Source organism: Mirounga leonina, unplaced genomic scaffold (assembly GCF_011800145.1).
Source record: "Mirounga leonina isolate KUSES-001 unplaced genomic scaffold, KU_Mleo_1.0 Mir_91, whole genome shotgun sequence".
In the NCBI taxonomy this organism is placed as follows: Eukaryota; Metazoa; Chordata; class Mammalia; order Carnivora; family Phocidae; genus Mirounga; species Mirounga leonina.
In genome coordinates this window covers 49,296,266-49,317,748 of record NW_023270839.1, presented here as the reverse complement: position 1 = coordinate 49,317,748, position 21,483 = coordinate 49,296,266, and the positions used below count along the sequence as shown (strand labels likewise).

The 21,483-nt window shown below is 35.9% G+C and overlaps 1 protein-coding gene across 5 annotated transcripts in view; it reads right to left on the bottom strand.

The window, feature by feature from the left end:
- PEAK1 (pseudopodium enriched atypical kinase 1) overlaps positions 1-21,483 on the bottom strand; it is a 321,626-nt gene that overhangs the window by 151,869 nt on the left and 148,274 nt on the right. For 2 of the 5 annotated variants that reach the window (XM_034993980.1, XM_034993979.1), the window contains exon 6: positions 16,999-17,163. The exons of 2 other annotated variants lie outside the window; for them this stretch is intronic. The gene's annotated coding sequence lies outside the window, so the exon portion shown is untranslated. Of the gene's footprint in view, positions 1-15,231; positions 17,164-21,483 lie in introns of all 5 variants that reach the window. One more of the 5 variants, XM_034993978.1, reaches the window with a different exon arrangement.

Sequence of the window (21,483 nt, the reverse complement as noted above, 5' to 3'; positions counted from 1 at the left end):
GGCAATCCTTTTATCAGACAAATTAGATTTTAAACCAAAGACTGTAATAAGAGATGAGGAAGGATACTATACCCTACTTAAAAGGTCCATCCAACATGAAGATCTAACAATTGTAAATATCTATGCCCCTAACATGGGAGCAGTCAATTACATAAGGCAACTAATAACAAAAGCAAAGAAACACATTGACAACAATACAATAATAGTGGGGGACTTTAACACCCCCCTCACTGAAATGGACAGATCAAATAAGCAAAAGATCAACAAGGAAATAAAGACTTTAAATGACACACTGGACCAAATGGACTTCACAGACATATTCAGAACATTCCATCCCAAAGCAACGGAATACACATTCTTCTCTAGCGCCCATGGAACATTCTCCAGAATAGATCACATCCTAGGTCACAAATCAGGTCGCAACTGGTACCAAAAGATTGGGATCATTCCCTGCCTATTTTCAGACCACAGTGCTTTGAAAGTAGAACTCAATCACAAGAGGAAAGTCGGAAAGAACTCAAATACATGGAGGCTAAACAGCATACTACTAAAGAATGAATGGGTCACCTAGGAAATAAAAGAAGAACTTTAAAAATTCATGTAAACCAATGAAAATGAAAACACAACTGTTCAAAATCTTTGGGATGCAGCAAAGGCAGTCCTAAGAGGAAAGTATATAGCAATACAAGCCTTTCTCAAGAAACAAGAAAGGTCTCAAATACACAACCTAACCCTACACCTAAAGGACAGCAAATAAAGGCAAAATCCAGCAGGAGAAGAGAAATAATAAAGACCAGAGCAGAAAACAATGAAAGAGAAACCAAAAGAACAGTAGAACAGATCAATGAAACTAGGAGCTGGTTCTTTGAAAGAATTAACAAGATTGATAAACCCCTGGCCAGACTTATCAAAAAGAAAAGAGAAATGATCCAAATAAATAAAATCATGAATGAAAGAGGAGAGATTACAACCAACACCAAAGAAAAACAAACAATTATAAGAACATACTATAAGCAGCTATATGCCAGCAAATTAGATAATCTGGAAGAAATGGATGCATTCGTAGAGATGTATCAACTACCAAAACAGAACCAGGAAGAAATACAAAACCTGAACAGACCTATAACCACTAAGGAAATTGAAGCAGTCATCAAAAAACTCCCAACAAACAAAAGCCCAGGGGGGGCCTGGGTGGCTCAGTCGTTAAGCGGCTGCCTTCGGCTCAGGTCATGATCCCAGGGTCCCGGCATCGAGTCCCACATCAGGCTCCCTGCTCTGCGGGAAGCCTGCTTCTCCCTCTCCACTCCCCCTGCTTGTGTTCCTGCTCTCGCTATCGCTCTCTCTCTGTCAAATAAATAAATAAAATCTTAAAAAAAAAAAAACAACAAAAGCCAGGGCCAGATGGCTTCCCAGGGGAATTCTACCAAACATTTAAAGAAGAATTAACACCTATTCTTCTGAAACTGTTCCAAAAAATAGAAATGGAAGGAAAACTTCCAAATCGTTTTATGAGGCCATCATTACTTGATCCCAAAACCAGACAAAGACCCCATCAAAAAGGAGAATTACAGACCAATATCCTTGATGAACATGGATGCAAAAATTCTCACCAAAATACTAGCCAATAGGATCGAACAGTGCATTAAAAGGATTATTTACCACAACCAAGTGGGATTTATCCCTGGGCTGCAAGGTTGATTCAACATCTGCAAATCAATCAGTTTGATTCAATACATTAATAAAAGAAAGAACAAGAACCGTAGGCTCCTCTCAATAGATGCAGAGAAAGCATTTGACTAAATACAGCATCCTTTCTTGATCAAAACTCTTCAGAGTATAGAGATAGAGGGTACATACCTCAATATCATAAAAGCCATCCATGAAAAACCCACAGTGAATATCATTCTCAATGGGGAAAACAGAGCTTCCCCCTAAGGTCAGGAACACGGCAGGGATGTCCACTATCACCACTGCTATTCAACATAGTATTAGAGATCCTAGTCATAGCAATCAGACAACAAAAAGAAATAAAAGGCATCCAATTCGGCAAAGAAGAAGTCAAACTCTCACTGTTTGCAGATGATATGATACTTTATGTGGAAAACCCCAAAGACTCCACCCCAAAACTGCTAGAACTCATACAGGAATTCAGTCAAGTGACAGGATATAATATCAATGCACAGAAATCAGTGGCATTCCTATACACCAACAACAAGACAGAAGAGAAATTAAGAGTCGATCCCATTTACAATTGCACCCAAAACCATAAGATACCTAGGAATAAATCTAACCAAAGAGGCAAAGAATCTGTACTCAGAAAACTGTAAAATACTCATGAAAGAAATTGAGGAAAACACAAAGAAACGGAAAAACATTCCATGCTCACGGATTGGAAGAACAAATATTGTGAAGATGTCAATGCTACCTAGGAGCAATCTACACATTCAATGCAATCCCTATCAGAATACCATCCACTTTTTTCAAAGAAATGGAACAAATAATCCTAAAATTTGTATGGAACCAGAAAAGACCCTGAATAGCCAGAGGAATGTTGAAAAAGGAAAGCAAAGCTGGTGGTATCACAATTTCAGACTTCAAGCTCTATTACAAAGCTGTCATCATCAAGACAGTATGGTACTGGCACAAAAACAGACACATAGATCAATGGAACAGAATAGAGAGCCCAGAAATGGACCCTCAACTCTATGGTCAACTAATCTTCAACAAAGCAGGAAAGAATGTCCAATGGAAAAAAGACAGTCTCTTCAACAAATGGTGTTGGGAAAATTGGATAGCCACATGCAGAAGAATGAAACTGGACCATTTCCTTACACCACACACAAAAATAGACTCCAAATGGTTGAAAGACCTAAATGGGAGACAGGAGTCCATCAACATCCTAAAGGAGAACACAGGCAGCAACCTCTTCGACCTCAGCTGCAGCAGCTTCCTCCTAGAAACATCGCCAAAGGCAAGGGAAGCAAGGGCAAAAATGAACTACTGGGACTTCATCAAGATAAAAAGCTTTTGCACAGCAAAGGAACAGTCAACAAAACCAAAAGACAACTGACAGAATGGGAGAAGATATTTGCAAATGACATATCAGATAAAGGGCTAGTACCCAAAATCGATAAAGAACTTATTAAACTCAACACCCAAAGAACAAACGATCCAATCAAGAAATGAGCAGAAGACATGAACACACATTTTTCTAAATAAGACATCCGAATGGCCAACAGACATGAAAAAGTGCTCAACATCGCTCGGCATCAGGGAAATCCAAATCAAATCCTCAATGAGATACCACCTCACATCAGTCAGAATGGCTAAAATTAACAAGTCAGGAAACGACAGATGTTGGCGGGGATGCGGAGAAAGGGGAACCCTCCTACACTGTTGGTGGGAATGCAAGCTGGTGCAGCCACTCTGGAAAATAGTATGGAGGTTCCTCAAAAAGTTGAAAATACAACTACCCTACGACCCAGCAATTGCACTACTGGGTATCAGCAATTGCACTACTAGGTATTTATCCTAAGGATACAAATGTAGGGACCCGAAGGGGTATGTGCACCCCGATGTTTATACCACAATAGTCAAACTGTGGAAAGAGCCAAAATGTCCATTGACAGATGAATGGATAAAGAAGATATGGTGTGTGTATATATATGTATACACACACACACACACACACACACAATGGAATATTATGCAGCCTTCAAAAGGAATGAAATCTTCCCATTTGCAACGATGTGGATGGAACTGGAGGATATAATGCGGAGCGAAATAAGTCAATCAGAGAAAGACATGTATCATATGACCTCACTGATATGAGGAATTCTTAATCTCAGGAAACAAACTGAGGGTTGCTAGAATGGTGGTGGGGAGGGATGGGTGGCTGGGTGATGGACATTGGGGAGGGTATGTGCTATGGTGAGCACTGTGAATTGTGTAAGACTGTTGAATCACAGACCTGAACCTCTGAAACAAATAACACATTATATGTTAAAAAAAAAAAAAAAGAAGATAGCAGGAAGGGAAACACGAAGGGTGGTGGGAATCAGAGGGGGAGACAAACCATGAGAGATTGTGCACTCTGAGAAACAAACTGTGGGTTCTAGAGGGGAGAGGGGTGGGGGTATGGGTTAACCTGGTGATGGGTATTAAAGAGGGCACGTACTGCATGGAGCACTGGGTGTTATATGCAAACAATGAATCATGGAACAGTATATCAAAAACTAATTATGGTATGGTAATTAACACAACATAATAAAAAAAAAATCAAGAGAGCCTCAGGGACTTGTGGAAAAATAACCAAAGGTCGATCATCTATGTTACTGGTATCCCAAAAGGAAAAGAAAAAGATTATGGGGCTATAAAAACATTGGAAGAAATAATGTCTAAAAAATTTCCAATTTTGGCAAAAGACATAAACCCACAGATTAAAAAAGCTCACTGAACTCAACAAAAGATAAGTCTAAAGAAATCCACACCAGGACATCCTAATCAAACTGATGAAAACAAAAAACAAACATACCTTGAAGCCAGCCAAAGAAAAACAACACTTTTAGGGAACTAATTTGAATGAGTATGAATTTCTCATCAGAAACCATGAGTCCAGTATAAAATGGCACAATATTTTTAAAGTGCTGAAAGAAAAGAACTGTCAACCAAGAATTCTATATTCAACAGAAATGTTCCTCAGGTATGAAGGTCAAATAAAGACACTTTAGATGAAGGAGACCAAGAGAAAAGGTTATCAGCAGATATGCTACAAAAGAATTGTTTTTTCTATTTTTCAGACAAAGAGAAATGTTATCAGATGGAATTTGGAAGTTTAAAAATAATGAGAAAGAGAAATGGTAAATATCTGGATAACTATAACAGAATATTCTCCTTTTGAATTCTTTAAAATATGTTTGACAGGTAAAAGCAAAAATTATAATATTGTCTGATGGAGTTTTCAATGCAAAAAGTGTAATATATAAGGCAACTATAGTGTAAAGTGGGGAGGTGGGGGGATAAAGCCACCTGTGGTGATATGGTTTCTACATTTTATTTGAAGTGGTAAAATACTGATTCTGAGTAGACAATAAACAGTTTAATATGTACCTGGTAATCCCTAGAGAATACTAAAATTTTTTTTTTTTTTTACAAAGATATATAGTAGAGGTGCCTGGGTGGCTCAGTTGGTTAAGCATCTGCCTTCAGCTCAGGTCATGATCCTAGGGTCCTATGATCAAGCCCCGTGTTGGGCTCTCTGCTCAGCGGGGAGCCTGTTTCTCTCTCTCTCCCTCTGCCTGCTGCTCTGCCTGCTCGTGTTCTCTCTGTCTCTATCAAATGAGAAATAAAATCTTAATAAAACCAAATATAGTAAAAAACAGAATAGGTAAATTAAATGGAAAGCCAAAAGATGTTCAAATAAGGCAGGAAAGGGAAAACAGGATGTAAAACAGTGGGGAAAAAAAAAAAAAACAGAAAAAAAATGGTAGACCTAAATTCAAAAATGTCAATTATGTTAGATGCAAATTTTATGCATACTATAAAATAGTATAAACACACCATTTAAAAGAGAGTATGAGAATGGATTTTAAAAAATCATGACCTAATTATTTGGTATCTACAAGAAACTCATTTCAAATATAATGATATAGGTAGGTTAAAAGTAAAAAGAAGGAAAAATGTAAAATGAAAGCACTAATCAAAATAAAGCTGGAGTGGCTATATTATCAAAGTAGAATTCAAAGTAAAGAAAATTGACAAGGATAAAGAGAAACCTTACATAATGATAAAAATGTCAATTCACCAAAAAGTCGTAATGACTCTTAAATGTGTATGAATTGAACAAGAGTGATTCAAAATATAAGAAGCAAAAACTGACAAAACTGAAAGGAGAAATAGATAAACCTACGATTACAGCTGTAAACTTCAACACTCTCTCAGCAAACAGTGGACAAAAAAATCAGTAAGGATATGGAAGAGCTGAACAATACCATCAACCGACTGAAACTAATTGACATTTATAGAATGCTTTATCCAACAAAAGCAGAATATACATTCTTTGCAAGTGTACATGAAACATTTACCAAGATACACCATAACCTAGGTCATTAAAGAAACTTCAAGATATTTAAAAGAGCAGAAATCATAAAGAATGTTCTCTGACCATAAAAAGTAGGAAATAACAGAAAGATAACAGGAAATCCTCCGAACACTTGGAAATTGTCTAAACAAATAATCCTTGATTCAAAGAGGAAGATTAAAGGGAAATTAGAAAATATTTTGAACTGAACAAAAATAAATTACAAAATTTCTAAATTTGTGGGATGCAGTTAAAGCAGTGCTAACAGGGAAAGTTATGGTATTAAATGGTTATATCACAAAAGGAATGTCTCAAACTAATAATTTCATAATCTAAGATTCTACCATAAAAAATTTGAATACGACAGATGCACCTGTGTGGCTCAGACAGATAAGCATCCAAGTCCTGATTTTGGCTCAGGTCATGATCTCAGGATCCTGGGATCAAGCCCATATAGGGCTCTGTGCTCAGCAGGGAGTCTGCTTGAGGATTCTCTCTCCCTCTGCCCCTCCCCCGCTTGCTTATTTTCTCTCTCTCTCTCAAATAAATAAATAAATCTTGAAAAATTTAGGGACACCTGGATGGCTCAGTCAGTTTAGCGTATGCCTTCGGCTCAGGTCATGATCCCAGCGTCCTGGGATCGAGTCCCACATCGGGCTCCCTGCTCCACGGGGAACCTCCCTCTCCCTCTGCCTGCTGCTCCCCCTGCTTGTGCTCTCTCTGACAAATAAATAAAATCTTTAAAAAAAATAGAATACAACAAAAATAAACCCAAAGCATACAGAAATTAAAAAAAAAAAAAGCTAAGGGCAGAAACAACTGAAATAGAAAAGAGAAAAACAATAAAACCTAAAGCTGATTCTTCAAAAATATTAATAAAATTGTAAGTTTCTAGTGAGGCCGACAAAGAGAAAACACAAATTACCAATATTAGGAAAGAAAAAAGCTATCACTATAGACCTTACATATATTAAACAAATATAAAAGGGGAACAGTATGAGCAATTCTACACACTTAAATTTGACAACTTAGATAAAATAGATCAAGCTCTTGAAAATCACAAGCTACCAAAACTCACCTCAGATAAAAACAGATAACCTAAATAGCCCTGTAACTATAAAAGACATTGAATTTATAGTGAAAATCATTCCACAAACAAAATAAGGACTAGATGGTTTTATAAAGCTCTATTCCTACCAAACATTTCAAGAAGAAAATAACACCAATTCCGCACAATGTATTCTAGAAAGTAGAAGAGAAGGGAATATTTCCAACTGATTTTTTGAGATCTGCTTTACTCTGATGTCAAAACCAGCAAAACAGCACACAAGTCCCAAAATCAATTTATCAAAACTAGACCAATATTCCTCATGAACATAAACATAAAAATTCTTAGCAAAGGGGCGCCTGGGTGGCTCAGTCAGTTAACCATCAGTCTCTTGGTTTCAGCTCAGGTCATGATCTCATGGTTGTGAAATCGAGTCCCACGTGGGGCTCTGTGCTCAGCACAGAGTCTAGTTGAGATTCTTTCCCCCCTCCCTACCTGTCTGCTTTTCTCCCCTCTTGTGCTCTTTCTTAAATCAATCAATCAATCAATCAATAACATCTTAAAAAAAACTTTTAGCAAAATATTAGCAAACTGAATCCAGTAATATATGAAAAGAATAATGTACCATAAACAAGTGGGGTTCATCCTAGGAATGTAAGTTTAGTTCAACATGAAAAAATTAATCAATGTAACTCACCATATTAATGGCCCAAAGAAGAAAATCTACATGATCATATCAATTGATAGATAAAATTTATTTTGACAAAACCCAATACCCATTTTATCAAAAACACTGAGCAAACTAGGAATAGAACTTCTTTATCATGATTAAAGGGCATCTACAAAAACAACAGCTAACATCATACTTAATAGTAAAAAAGCTGCTTTTTCATCCAAACAGGGAACAATACAAGGATGCCCACTCTCATTATTCCTATTCTACAATATCCTGGAAGTCCTACACAGTACAATAAGGCAAAAGAAAGAAATAAAAAGCACACCAATTATGAAGAAATAAAACTGCCAATTTGCAGATGACATGCAGTTGTACACATAGAAAATCCCAAAGAACCTATAAAGAAATCTCTTAGAATTAATAAATGAGTATGGTAGGATTGCGTGATACAAGGTCAACACACAAGAATTAACTACATTTCTATACATAAGCAATATAAAAATGGAAATCAAAATTTAGAAATACCTTTTAGAATAGCTCCCCTTGCAAAAAAGAAAAATGAAATCCTCATGTACAAGTCTAAGAAAACAGGTACAGCAACTGTATGCTAAGAACTATAAAATGCAAATTAAAGAAATAAAGGCCTAAATAAATGGAGAGATATACTATGTTCATTAACTGTAAGACCCAACAGAGTAAACATGCCAATTTTCTCCAAAATGATCTACAGATTTGATAGAATTCCAAATAAAATCCTGTTTTTCCCATTGAACAACATATCATGAATATTTTTCCCTATCAATATGTATTCTTCTATAACATTATTTTAAATGGCAGCACGTTTTCCTTTTCTAGATTTATCCTAAAATTATTCATTCCTTTATATTTTGATATTTGTTTCCACATTTTATCTAATATAAACATGCTGTAGTGAAGACACCCTCCTAATGTAATCCTTGCAAACATCTTTATCTCTTTAAATAGTACAAGTACTTTTATTTTTTAAACTTTTGAAATATATTGTCAAAATCACCTCAGGAAAGGGCTTTTATCTTCAAATTCTGACTCAAAACTCATCTCCTCTGAAAAACTCTCTCTGATTAGTACTTTCCCACTGTTCCACCTGTGTAACTATTTGGTCTCATTAAATTACCGTTATATGTATTGGACCATATAAGCAATTACTGCTTTAATAAGAAAGTAAGCCTCGGGGCGCCTGGGTAGCTCAGTCGTTAAGCGTCTGCCTTCGGCTCAGGTCATGATCCCAGGGTCCTGGGATTGAGCCCCACATTGGGCTCCCTGCTCAGCGGGAAGCCTGCTTCTCCCTCTCCCATTCCCCCTGCTTGTGTTCCCTCTCTCTCGCTGTGTCTCTCTCTGTCAAATAAATAAATAAAATCTTTAAAAAAAGAAAGAAAGAAAGAAAGTAAGCCTCTAGGCTTTCTGCTTACAAAGTATGTAATATGTCTCAGAGGAAATCTGAGAGAGGAGAAAATACACAGGGTAAAGATAAACTTATGGGCTATGAAATGGCTAACAAAGTTGGCATAGAAGGATGGGGTACTGAAATTAAGTAGGTAACACACTATCTTCCATGAATAGAGCATATTCTAATCATTTTTAGATTTTCCTACTGTTCTGGGTCATGCGCCCATTAAAAGGCACTAGCTGCAGGTAGTGTTTGCATTGTCTGTAGTATCTTTGGAATTAGTGAAAAAAGTACAAGCTGTGGAAAATTATGTCAAATATCTGTATTCTCAAAATTCATATATGCCCTCTCTAGATTTCTATCATGCCTCACTCATAAAGCATGAAATTAAAGGCTAACTGGGGCACCTGGGTGGCTCAGTCGGTTAAGCATCTGCCTTTGGCTCAGGTCATGGTCCCAGGGTCTTGGGATCGAGCCCCGAATAGGGCTCCCTGCTTGGTGGGAAGCCTGCTTCTCCCTCTCCCGTTCCCCCTGCTTGTGTTCCTGCTCTCAGTATCTCACTCTCTCTGTCAAATAAATAAATAAAATCTTAAAAAAAAAAAAAAGAAATTAAAGGCTAACTGATGTCTTCGGACAGAAAAGTGTAACAGTAATTCAGAAACAGTGCCTGTTGCATTTTATTCCAGTGTGAAATACATTAAGAATAAAGTCTCAAACTATGCATTTTCAGAATCTGACATCACTCAGAAATAATTAGCCAGTACAAATTAGGTCCAACATTGTGCATGTTTCACTTAAGAAAGAATTAATCAGCTCTGCTAATTACAAATGTCATAGGCAAGTCCAGCTGTGGGCACTCTGATAGTGCTGTAACAAATAGCAGTTTAGGAAGCATTTGCTGGGAATCACCACCTCTATGCCTCAAATATATGATCCTAAAAGATGGCAGCACCTGGTATTGCAGTTTCCTGCAAGTATTAAGCAAGTATGCTATAATAGGAGCATAGTCTATATAACCACACATGTTGGACTAAATCTGAGCCAAGAATGAGAACGAATGCTAGTCATATCTGATTTATATTTCGCAAATACAGAGATATCATAAGCTCCTGGTTTGAATGCCTACATGCTATTTCCATGGCAACTGCATAAACATTTTCCTTATAACACACAGCCATCTTCATTCTTTACATCCCATTATTTATTTTTTTCTACTCTCAAGGGAAAGCCTAATTTATTCCCCAGGGGGGAAAAAAATCAATGATTTTCTTAATCAGTGGCATTTGAAGAGTAGGTGGCACAGTTCTTTTTATGGAAAAGTAATTTCCACCAACGCTCTTGCTAAGTGATAGAAGACTGGGGGAGAATAAAAGGAGTACTTGTTTTAGGGAAAGTGTGAGTACAAGTTGCAATAAATAATCCTTCAAAAGAGATGAGAACGTACATTAGAAACCCACAGAAGGTGGGCCAAAGTGATCACATGCAATTCCAACTTCTCTTCTCCGTGTGTGTGGAGTTGAGGAGACTCTTATGGAAGAGTGATCTTTCATTCCTACAGTTTTGGCAGTCTTTGAAAAAATTCCATGAGAGACTATGGACTCTGAGAAACAAACAGCGTTCTAGAGGGGAGAGGGGAGGGGGGATTGGTTAGCCTGGTGATGGGTATTAAGGAGGGCACGTACTGCATGGAGCACTGGGTGTTATATGAAAAACAATGGATCGTGGATCACCACATAAAAAACTAATGATGTACTGTATGGTGACTAATATAACATAATAAAATTTAAAAATTTTTTAAAAAATAAAATAAAATTACACAGAAAAAAATTCCTTTGCTGCTTTCCTTGTATGATAGAGACTGTACAGAATGGGCAGCAACCTGAGGCAAGAGAAAGACTACCCACTTTAAAGCAGATCAAATGACAGCTAAAAGGAAAGATAAGAGGAAACCACATCAGGTTCCTTCACTTTTTCTTTTCTTTGAGCCTGAGGTAATTATCACAGATTCAAATGGCAGCAGATGGAAGACATCCCATATTGGATTTTAGCTATCAAATTAACAACAATTTCTCAAAGTCCTCAAAGGGACAAGTGAATCAATTAACATTCTTCAGTGGACTCAGAGCTCACTCCCCTTCTCTGGGCTTCCTTGGCACCAACCAGTGTGACAGCACTTACCAATGTTCTGTTATTGTTTATATAGGATCCCCTCAAGGGACCTATATAATGCCCCTTTATTCTAACATAACACTCTGTCAATAGTATGCTAGTGGATTAAATGAATCTTTATTTATTCATAATGTATATACACATTTCCTATAATGCATAATGCTTCTCAAATGATGAAACAAGTTTGCAATAATTCCTTCTACCATTTTGATGTTTCTATTCTTGTGGCAGTCTTACTACTTTCTCTACTTCTACTTCTACATCCTCTCTTTCATTCACCTCTGAGGCCCTCGTCAAGGCAAGAGCCAATGCCCTTTTGTTTCTTTTTGGTTTTGTTTTTAAATGCTCAATACTAGGGGTGCCTGGATGGCTCAGTCGGTTAAGTGTCTGCCTTAGGCTCAGGTCATGACCCTGGGGTCCAGGGATTGAGTCCCGTGTTGGGTTCAGTGCTCAGCAGGGAGTCTGCTTCTCCCTCTCCCTCTGCCGCTACCCCTGCTTGTGCTCTCTCTTCTCTCTCAAATAAATAAAATTTTTAAAATGCTCAATATTATTTATTGAAAAGATTAATCTTTCTTCATCAGATACTGACTACATTTCTCCATTTTGCAGCTAAACAAAGCATCTGCATCTTGTTTCCTTTTAAACATTCTTCATGTGAACCTTATCTGCCAGTTATACATGGCCCTTTATATATCATCAGAGAGTGCTATAGCACCAGAATGCTTTATGCTTTCCTTCCTTTCTATATGCCAAACCAGCAGAAGGAAACAAAAGCTGGGCCTGATTCCAAGAAGAATGAGTTTCTTAGGGATCAATAGTTTCCTTTCATTTTTACAATTTGGCAATTTTAGATAAGCTTTCCTGTGACTATGTGCTAGAATTGTTAATCTTCAAAACATACAAGCCAGAATGATAATACTATTTTTCTCTTCCACTATTCTGTTGCTACTACATGGAGTCAATTACTTCAGGCTTGAAGTACCAGTAGGATTGGGAATAACTGGCTTCCCTGTTATAAGCATTTTTTGCTGATTTCCAGTTTTTCACTGTTAAAAGAGCATGGTAGGTAAATTTTCCTTCTAGTAACAGAAACAAGGGGGTTCTCTGCATTTATTATGTTCTTCAAAAGCCTCATATGTTTAGTGGTATTCCAGCTGATTGTCATTAACTTACAACATTTACTGCTAATTACAGCTGACACAATGAATCCAAGGGTAAAAATATGTTCTTAACATGCACAGTAATGCCCTTCACAATTGCTGCAGATTCCTCTCTCTCCCTCCATCATCCCTCACCCAGGGCCAGGCCTTTGGTGAAAGGACTTCTAAGCTCTTCTCAAAGTCCAGATAAACATCCTCTCCCTGGGTCATTTTGTTACAGTATTTTCATAACTGTAATACATGTGTAGAGGGAGAACTGCTACCACATGACACAAAGAATACTTGAAGTGATACTCTAATTTCTGAGTAATATTGGGCAAGTACATTTGTTTCCAAGGGCTTCCATTTCCTTTTATGTAAAGGTGTCAAAATAAAATATCTCAGACAACCTCTTCAATTTTAAAAGTCTATGACTTTTTTCCCCTTAGAAAAGGTAAGTATATCTCTGCACATGTTATTCCCTTTGCCTAGAATTCTTTTTCTCTAGCTTGTTCCCTGGCAGTAAACTCCTATTTACCCAGTAACACTCACAAAGCATACCTTTGTGCTTTGGGAAGTCTTCCCTCACACTCTTCCCAGGTAGCGAAAAGCACTGTCACAATTCTCTGCTCATATTTCCATTAAACACTTGACAACTGGTACATCTATTTATGTGTTTGCCTGCCCTGCTAGTGAGCCACTGAGGTCAGGCCCTGTACTGTATACCCTTCTTTATCTATCCCCTGTGCCTTCCACAGCGACATGCTTATAGCCAAGATAGATGTAATATATACAAACCACTTGATGCTACGTTAAGCACAAAATAAGTTTAAAAATTTTTACCTACTGCAAATATTTTTCCCAAGTAAATATGTGATGAATGAATGAATGAATGAGTCAGTAATACAAAATGGCATGAAGTTCACTCCATTGTCGAAGTATATCGATAGTTCCAAGAAGCTAGGGATAATCCAGAAGATCTCTCAACATTCTCTCCAAAAGAATCCACAGGATCATTTTGAATTTTATAGCCTCAGTTTAGAAAGCAAGGATGAAATAGCTTTTCTTGTTTTATTTTTGCTTTTCCTCCTATTACACAGTTTTTTTCAGGGGGACATGAAACACTCTTCGTATTTAAGCAAAATCTCAGAAAATTAAGAGTCACTAAACCTTGGACTGAAAAACTGCTATAAAATATTTGATCATATTTTTTTGGGTATCATGCAATTGGCTGAAACAGTTCATTCCACCCCTGTTCTCAAATGGGGACTGACTACAATTCCTGTGGTGGAGGAGGGATAGTGATAATGCGGAGGGGAGAAAGAACTTGGTGGAAAATAGCAAACAATATGTGAAAAATCTTGCTGGGGTTTGAGGAATTGAGTTAAACCTATAGATTCATTTGGGGAAAACTGGTATCTTTAATATGCTGAGTCTTGGTGATAGGCTTAATTGTCTTAAACCCTGATGAAAGGTTAATAGTTTTCTACGCTTAGAATACAAAGTATCTATTTGAAGGGACTATATGTAAATTTAACAAAAAATTTATGCCATTAAGATAAATTGGTCTCTGGATTCATTACTATTTTAGTCTTTAGGGATAGTATCAGTTTCTGAGACTGAAAAACAACGAAAAATTTCTGGTGATAAAGAGAAAGGCAAATAAGACTTCAAGGGAAGAGAGCTGAGCAGAGGTCAGTTCCGTCTGCATTTTTCCCCACCCATGTCTCCTACCTTTCTCTGTCTTCTAAGTCTCTACCTCAAATAAAATGTGGGTCTACTGAGATCATCTTCAAGTAACTTAGCCTTTACTAAGGAGTGGATCATCTTTTATATAATAACTAACATTTTAAAAACAATCAAAATAATGATAAATTACTGACAAAATGAAATTGATGCTGCAAAAGAAACATAATACCCGCCTCAAGGGAGCATAACTTCACAAAGCGCAGATGAGCATGCAGTTAATAATAAGAACTTGCTATCTTTCACTACAAAAAGAAGCAACCGCAACACACTGTCCTGAGTATTTGTAAACCAGAACGCATTTCTGGTTAAGAGCTCAGGCCGTGGAGTCAAACAGAACTGGCTCTACAGCTTACTAGCAAACTTGATGTAGGGCAATTAACTTCTCTGAGAACGTGTCTCCTCATATGTACAATGTAAGATCCATGGTCAAAAACAGTTGTGAAACTTGAGATAATGCATATTAAACCCTGATCCCAATGCTTGGCATATGGTAATTACTCAATACACATTAATCACTAATATTTTTAATTCCTCTTTTCTGTTCAAATTGTACATAGGCTTCCCTTCATAAAGACAGTTTTGCAAAATGAAGGTGCTGTAGAGGATGTTCTAAAGGCCTCCCAAGCTTTATAAATTTAAGGTTCTAGATGGATATATTGTTTAGAGTAGTCTTGCTCTCTACAAGAACATACCCCCTCACCCCAAGAATCATAATTTTAAGATAATGAAATGAATTTAGATAAAGCTGGGTGTTTGACTCCACTTTAAAATTACATCACTGGAATGTTTAAATATTAGCCTCTTCAAAGTGTCCATGATAGTTTGTACAATTAGAAATGTGAACTCCCGATTATGCAAGTTTGAAATCCTGTTAATTGCAAAACTAGAAATCTAATTCCATTCCTTCTTCAAACATCATAGGCTTAGGATTTTGGAGGCACTTACCTTGAATGAGGCCAGAAAAATTAAACATCTAAATGCAGATGGTCTTCTTTAATTCTATATACCTCATGAATGTGAGTTACATGACTTTTGAACTGGTTAGATGGGAGAATCAGTGCAGTTCTTTTATTTGGTAGAGAGGTCAAGTTCTGTCTTAGTCTGTTCCTTGATAACATTAGAACCCCGAAAAAAAATGTGGCAGTGAAAAAAGTAGAAATTAATACTTGGAAATATCCACTATCTATAGATTTCAATGATCCTATCCATGGTTACCAAAAATACTGAGAGAGAGATTTAATGGAGTTAAGAGTTTGATAAGGAGTGGTAAAAGTACCACAGTAAAAATTTTGACAATATATTTGTTTTTGTGGTTTAATGTATTAATAATCTCATCAATGAAACTATGGTTATATGAGATTATACAATCAAGAGGTAAAGAAAACATAGATCATCGCCAAGAAAGAGAAATGTGATGACTTTCTACATATTACCTTACCTGTGTAAGTGAACATTCGGCACTTTAATTTCTGTTGTGTTTCAAAAGTTACTTTTTTCAACTTTATTTTTTAATAGTTGAGAAGTAGAAAGAATTTACTGGAAATTTAGAAAGGGCTAAATGCTGCTACATGGGTGGTAGTGGCAAGAACATGGAAAAGATCTAACTATGCCCTAAGTAGAGGTTTAAAGCAACAATTGGAGAAGTTTTTAAAAAACCGACATTCAGGTTTTTTTTTTTTTTTTAAATCAAGGTTAACGTTAGCACAGGAAAGAATAATGAGAACATTCATTCTTTAGGTACTCTTTATCGTGGGTTACACTTGTTAGTTTGAATAATTCCCTTGAAACAGGTACTGTAATTCCTTAGAATTATTAGGACTAGCAATTGATATTGTATTTGATTGATTTTCATATCTGCACTTCACCACAGGAACCTAGTTTTTAGTCAATTGCACCCATTCACTACCAAGATACAGTGACTCAAACAAATGATTATCTGTAAAAATCAAATTAGTACACTAGCAATGAATTGTTCACTAAGATGCCTTAAAAAATTCACAAACATTTGAATCTTTACAAAACACGCACTGAAACAATTATGGCCTAAGATCAAGGAGATTTAAGAAGACTGACAAGCAATCTTAAGTCTTTCTACAATTGCTTTCCACTCTACTTGAAATGCAACAGTCCTTGTAATTTCACAAGAAGAAATAATTTTGTAATCTTTTCCAGTTTTTCTCTTCTTTTCTACTCTGGATTCTTGTTTCTTATAACTCTAAATTCGTGAGGAGGGGCAAAGGAGAACACAGTGTTTAAATAAAAAGATGTCAAATAGGAAGGCAAAAAGATCAAGAGATCAGATGTCAAGTAAGGAAACTAAAAAACAGCATGAAATAAAGTTGAGAAAACAAGACTAAAAAACCTCTGCATATGCTATCACTTCATGCATTATTTCTGTGAAAGGAAAGGTATTTGGTGAAGAATGGACCTATAATATACTAGTACTAGGCTCTATTTCTACTCAAATAAGCTTATCTGTTTCTAAGTTAAGTTCATAATCTCGGGAAAAAAACAACAATTTTTTTGAGCAATATCAGGGTCAAACATTAAGGGCCAAAACAAAGACCTGACTATGCTAAATAAGTAATAAAATTATCAGCTTTATCTATACTTTGGTATTTGTAGGGTAAATATTTAAACTTAAAAAGAAATCCTTTCAAGTCATATAAAGTTCTTGGTGGAAGTGTAACACAGTATGAGAATTCTGGTTACCGTTTAAATTTGAAGTACTTCATCCGTTATGGTGACAAAGGTGGTTTTAGCAGCTATTATTACATTCATTTAAAATTTCAAAGTGCTTTGGGTCCTTCCAGGATGAATTTACTTTCTTCCTTGCCTTGCATTCCTTAACTTATTTTCTGAAGACTGCAATGTTTACTGCAAGAGAAAAAAAATAAAAAGAGCTAAATTGGAGAGTAAACTAGTTTTAGATATACTGGACATTTTTCTTTCCTTTAGGATACTCTTAATTTCACTCTCACTCAATAGTTATAATTAGTCTTATTCATTTAAGAAGTAACTTCCTTACTTAGGTGGACACATGGATAGAATCCTACACACTCAGTAACTATCATTATCACACCTAAGAACCAAGTATAAGATATAACTAATGTATAAGAATCAAAACTAGCAAATCAAAACCTCAATGAGATACCACCTCACACCAGTCAGAATGGCTAAAATTAACAAGTCAGGAAACAACAGATGTTGGCGGGGATGCGGAGAAAGGGGAACCCTCCTACACTGTTTGTGGGAATGAAAGCTGGTGCAGCCACTCTGGAAAACAAAAGTTGAAAACAGAGCTACCATACGACCCAGCAATTGCACTACTGGGTATTTACCCCAAAGATACAAATGTAGGGATCTGAAGGGGTATCGACAGATGAATGGATAAAGAAGATGTGGTATATATATACAATGGAGTATTATGCAGCCATCAAAAGGAATGAAATCTTCCCATTTGCAAAGACGTGGATGGAACTGGAGGGTATTATGCTGAGCGAAATAAGTCAATCAGAGAAAGACATGTATCATATGACCTCACTGATATGAGGAATTCTTAAACAAACTGAGGGTTGCTGGAGTGGGGGAGGGAGGGATGGGGTGGCTGGGTGATAGACACTGGGGAGGGTATGTGCTATGGTGAGCGCTGTGAATTGTGTAAGACTGTTGAATCACAGACCTGTACCTCTGAAACAAATAATACATTATATGTTAAAAAAAAAAGAAGATAGCAGGAAGGGAAAAACGAAGTGGGGGAAATCAGAGGGGGAGATGAACCATGAGAGACTATGGACTCTGAGAAACAAACTGAGGGTTCTAGAGGGGAAGGGGGTGGGGGGATGGGTTAACCTGGTGATGGGTATTAAAGAGGGCACGTACTGAATGGAGTACTGGGTGTTATATTGCAAACAATGAATCATGGAACACTACATCAAAAACTAATGATGTAATGTTTGGTGATTAACATAACATAATAAAATTTTAAAAAATCAAACTAGCAGTGATGCACTTGAAACTTTCTAAGACTTCATTTGATTGTCTTTGAACACTTTTGTTTTTGGCTATGTAAGAGCCAAATGTAACAGCATTAATTGAATGAGAAACATTAAATCTTACTTCATCTTTATAAAAATCCAATTCTAAATAAGTACAATGTCCAATTCTGATACACCCTTGGTAAAATATGAAAGTAGGTATCTCCAAATGCAAAAGTTTCTCCAGCTACTTCACAGTTTTACATTAGGCTCAAGTATGAAATGTATTTATAATTTGGTATACAAGATATCACCTAAAATTAAATGACCAAATTCCTATCTATTTTGGACTCTGGGGCACCAATTATATGTATGTTCAAACTGGCACAATCCCTAATTTGTTTTCTATGTAACACCAGATATAAGGAAATAACTATAAGAGTTAGGGAGAAAGAGAAAGATAAATGTAATTATTTTGATTCCTGATTGTGCTTATTACAGAATTGAACCTTTCAATAAATAAATATTAAGACACCAGAAAGGCATTTTAAAACAGAAGTTTTTGTTTGTGTACCATCAAACAATATCTAACTCCAACATGGTTGGGTTATCCATGATGAAAACAACACCCAATGCTTTTACAGTGCTTACACCTCTACTTCATGTGGCACATAATAACATTAAGTGGTATGTAGGAGGAATATTATCAAGGATGGATAGATAGATAGATAGATAGATAGATAGATAGATAGATAGGCAGACAGATAGACAGATAGATAGATGATAGATAGATGGAACAATGATGCCCAGGATAACATATACAGTGGCAAAATTACTCAGTCTTCTTTCCATTATTAGAGGAGTCTTTTGAGAAGAAAAATGCAATTTATGCCAATTTTACTTTGAAATCTGAATATGAAAAAAAAATGAGCACATGGGTATACAAATATTGGTAACCTAGCAAAGTACATAGTAATAGAAAAGTGTTTTCCCAAGGGTAGGTGTTTGGCCAGAGGCAAAACTAAAATGAGAACCTAGATCTCCTTACTCTCTTCCCAATGTAGGGTTCTATTATCTTCCTATAATCCATCCTACATTCCTGTATTCACAGCCCCCCAAATTATTTTTCTGGATAGTTTATTCTTAGACTTGTAGGTATTCCATCATAATATAGCCATTGAAAGCTTACCCAACAATGTAAGAGTTAAAGAGACATAAACAGTGTTTAATTAAATCTTAACACTTTATATGTGCACTCTGTAGACAGGATAGAGTTGATTGAGTCTTGTATTTTTATCCAGTCCAAAATCTCTGACTCTTAATTGGAGGGTTTAGTTCATCAATATGTAATATGACTGCCGAAATGACTGGGTTCAAAACTACCATTTTGCTGTTCGTTTTCTATTTCTATTGTTTTCTGCTTTTTGTTTTGTTTTGTTCCTATTCTACATTTTCCTGCCTTAATTTCAGTTAATCAAATATTTTTAATGTTTTACTTTAATTGCTGAATATATCTTTGTATTGGGGGGTGACATCTAAGAATTATAATATGCATCCTCAAATAACCACGGTTTACTTAAAGTTAATATTGAACATCATGCAAAGCATATGAACTTTGCAATGATATCATTCCATTTACTACAAACCCTTTTCGTTAATGTTATCATATATCATACCTCTACTTCTATTATAAAACCCATAGTAAAAAGGTTTTAACTTTTGCTTTAAGAAGTCAGCTTTCAAAGAGAAAAAAAAAAGTCAGCTTTCTTCTAAAGAAAGTAACAGAAGAAAAAAAAGATAAACCTTTTATAATTATCATTCTCGGTGGTTTTCATTTCTCCTGTAGAAAAGTTTCCATTTGTTATCACTGCCCTTCAGCTAAAAACTTTCTTCTATTATTTCTTACATTGCAGGTCTGCTGACAATGAATTATCTAATTTTTTACCTGAAATCATCTGTATTTTACCTTACCTTCATTTTGAATGACATTTATATTCAATATAAAATTCTGAGTTAAAAGGTCTTTTTTTTCCCTCATAGTTCTTTGAAGGTATTATTTTATAGTTTTTTGGCTTCCATTATTCCAATAAGTCGGTAGTTATTAATATTATTGTTACCCTGGTTACCCTGCGTATAATGTTTCTTTTGTTTTCTGGCTGTTTTCAAGATTTTTCTCTCGATCTTTGATTTTTAGAAGTGTAACTATTATGTGTCTAGATACTTTTAGATAGGAAGGCCTCTGAGGGGATGATGTTCAAGATAAAACTGAATGAAATGAGCCAGACATGCAATAATTTAGAAGAATGTTCCAGACTTAGAACATATATGTCATGAGATAGGAATGAGCTTATAATGTTCATGGAAAAAAGTTTCTAAATTATCCAAACAAACAAGAATTTGTGAGAAATACCACACCCGTCAAAAAACATGATCAGAAAGTACAAACTTTCAGTTATAAAATAAATAAGTCATAGGGATGTAATGTACAGCATGGTGACCATAGTTAATAATACTGTATTGCATATCTGAAAGTTAACAGAATAAATCTTAAAAGTTCCCATCATTAAGAAAAAAAATTCTATAACTATGTATGGTGATGGACGTTAACTAGATTTATTGTGATGATCATTTTGCAATATATACAAATATTGAATCACCATGTTGTATACCTGAAACTAATATAGTTTCACCTAATATAAAGTTGTATGCCAATTAAACTTCAATTTTTTAAAAATGTGGAAAGTGTTCTGATTTTAAACCTATTTGTTAATTCCTATTTAATGACAACAACAAAATAATAATTTTAAATTCTTAACTTTTTTTTACTAACTATGCGAATTGCCTGAGGAACCCCTGATATAACCTTTGACATTAAAAATCTGTTAAAGCAGGGCACCTGGTTGGCTCAGTGGGTTAGGCGTTCGACTCTTGATTTTAGCTCAGGTCATGATCGCAGGGTCATGGGACTGAGGCGGAGGGGGGAGTCTGCTGGAGATTTTCTCTCTCCCTCTCCCTCACACCATCCCCATCTCTAAAGTCAATCAACCAAGCAATCAATCAAAATCTGTCAAAGCTGTATTGGCTCCATATTGTGTGATCTTGTTTACTTTGCTATCTAATTTAATAGTAGACAATAGTTCAAATAAAAATATCACTTGGAATTAAAACACAATAATCAGCTAAGATCCTACAGCTTACCTGGGAGCTTTTTAGTAATTTA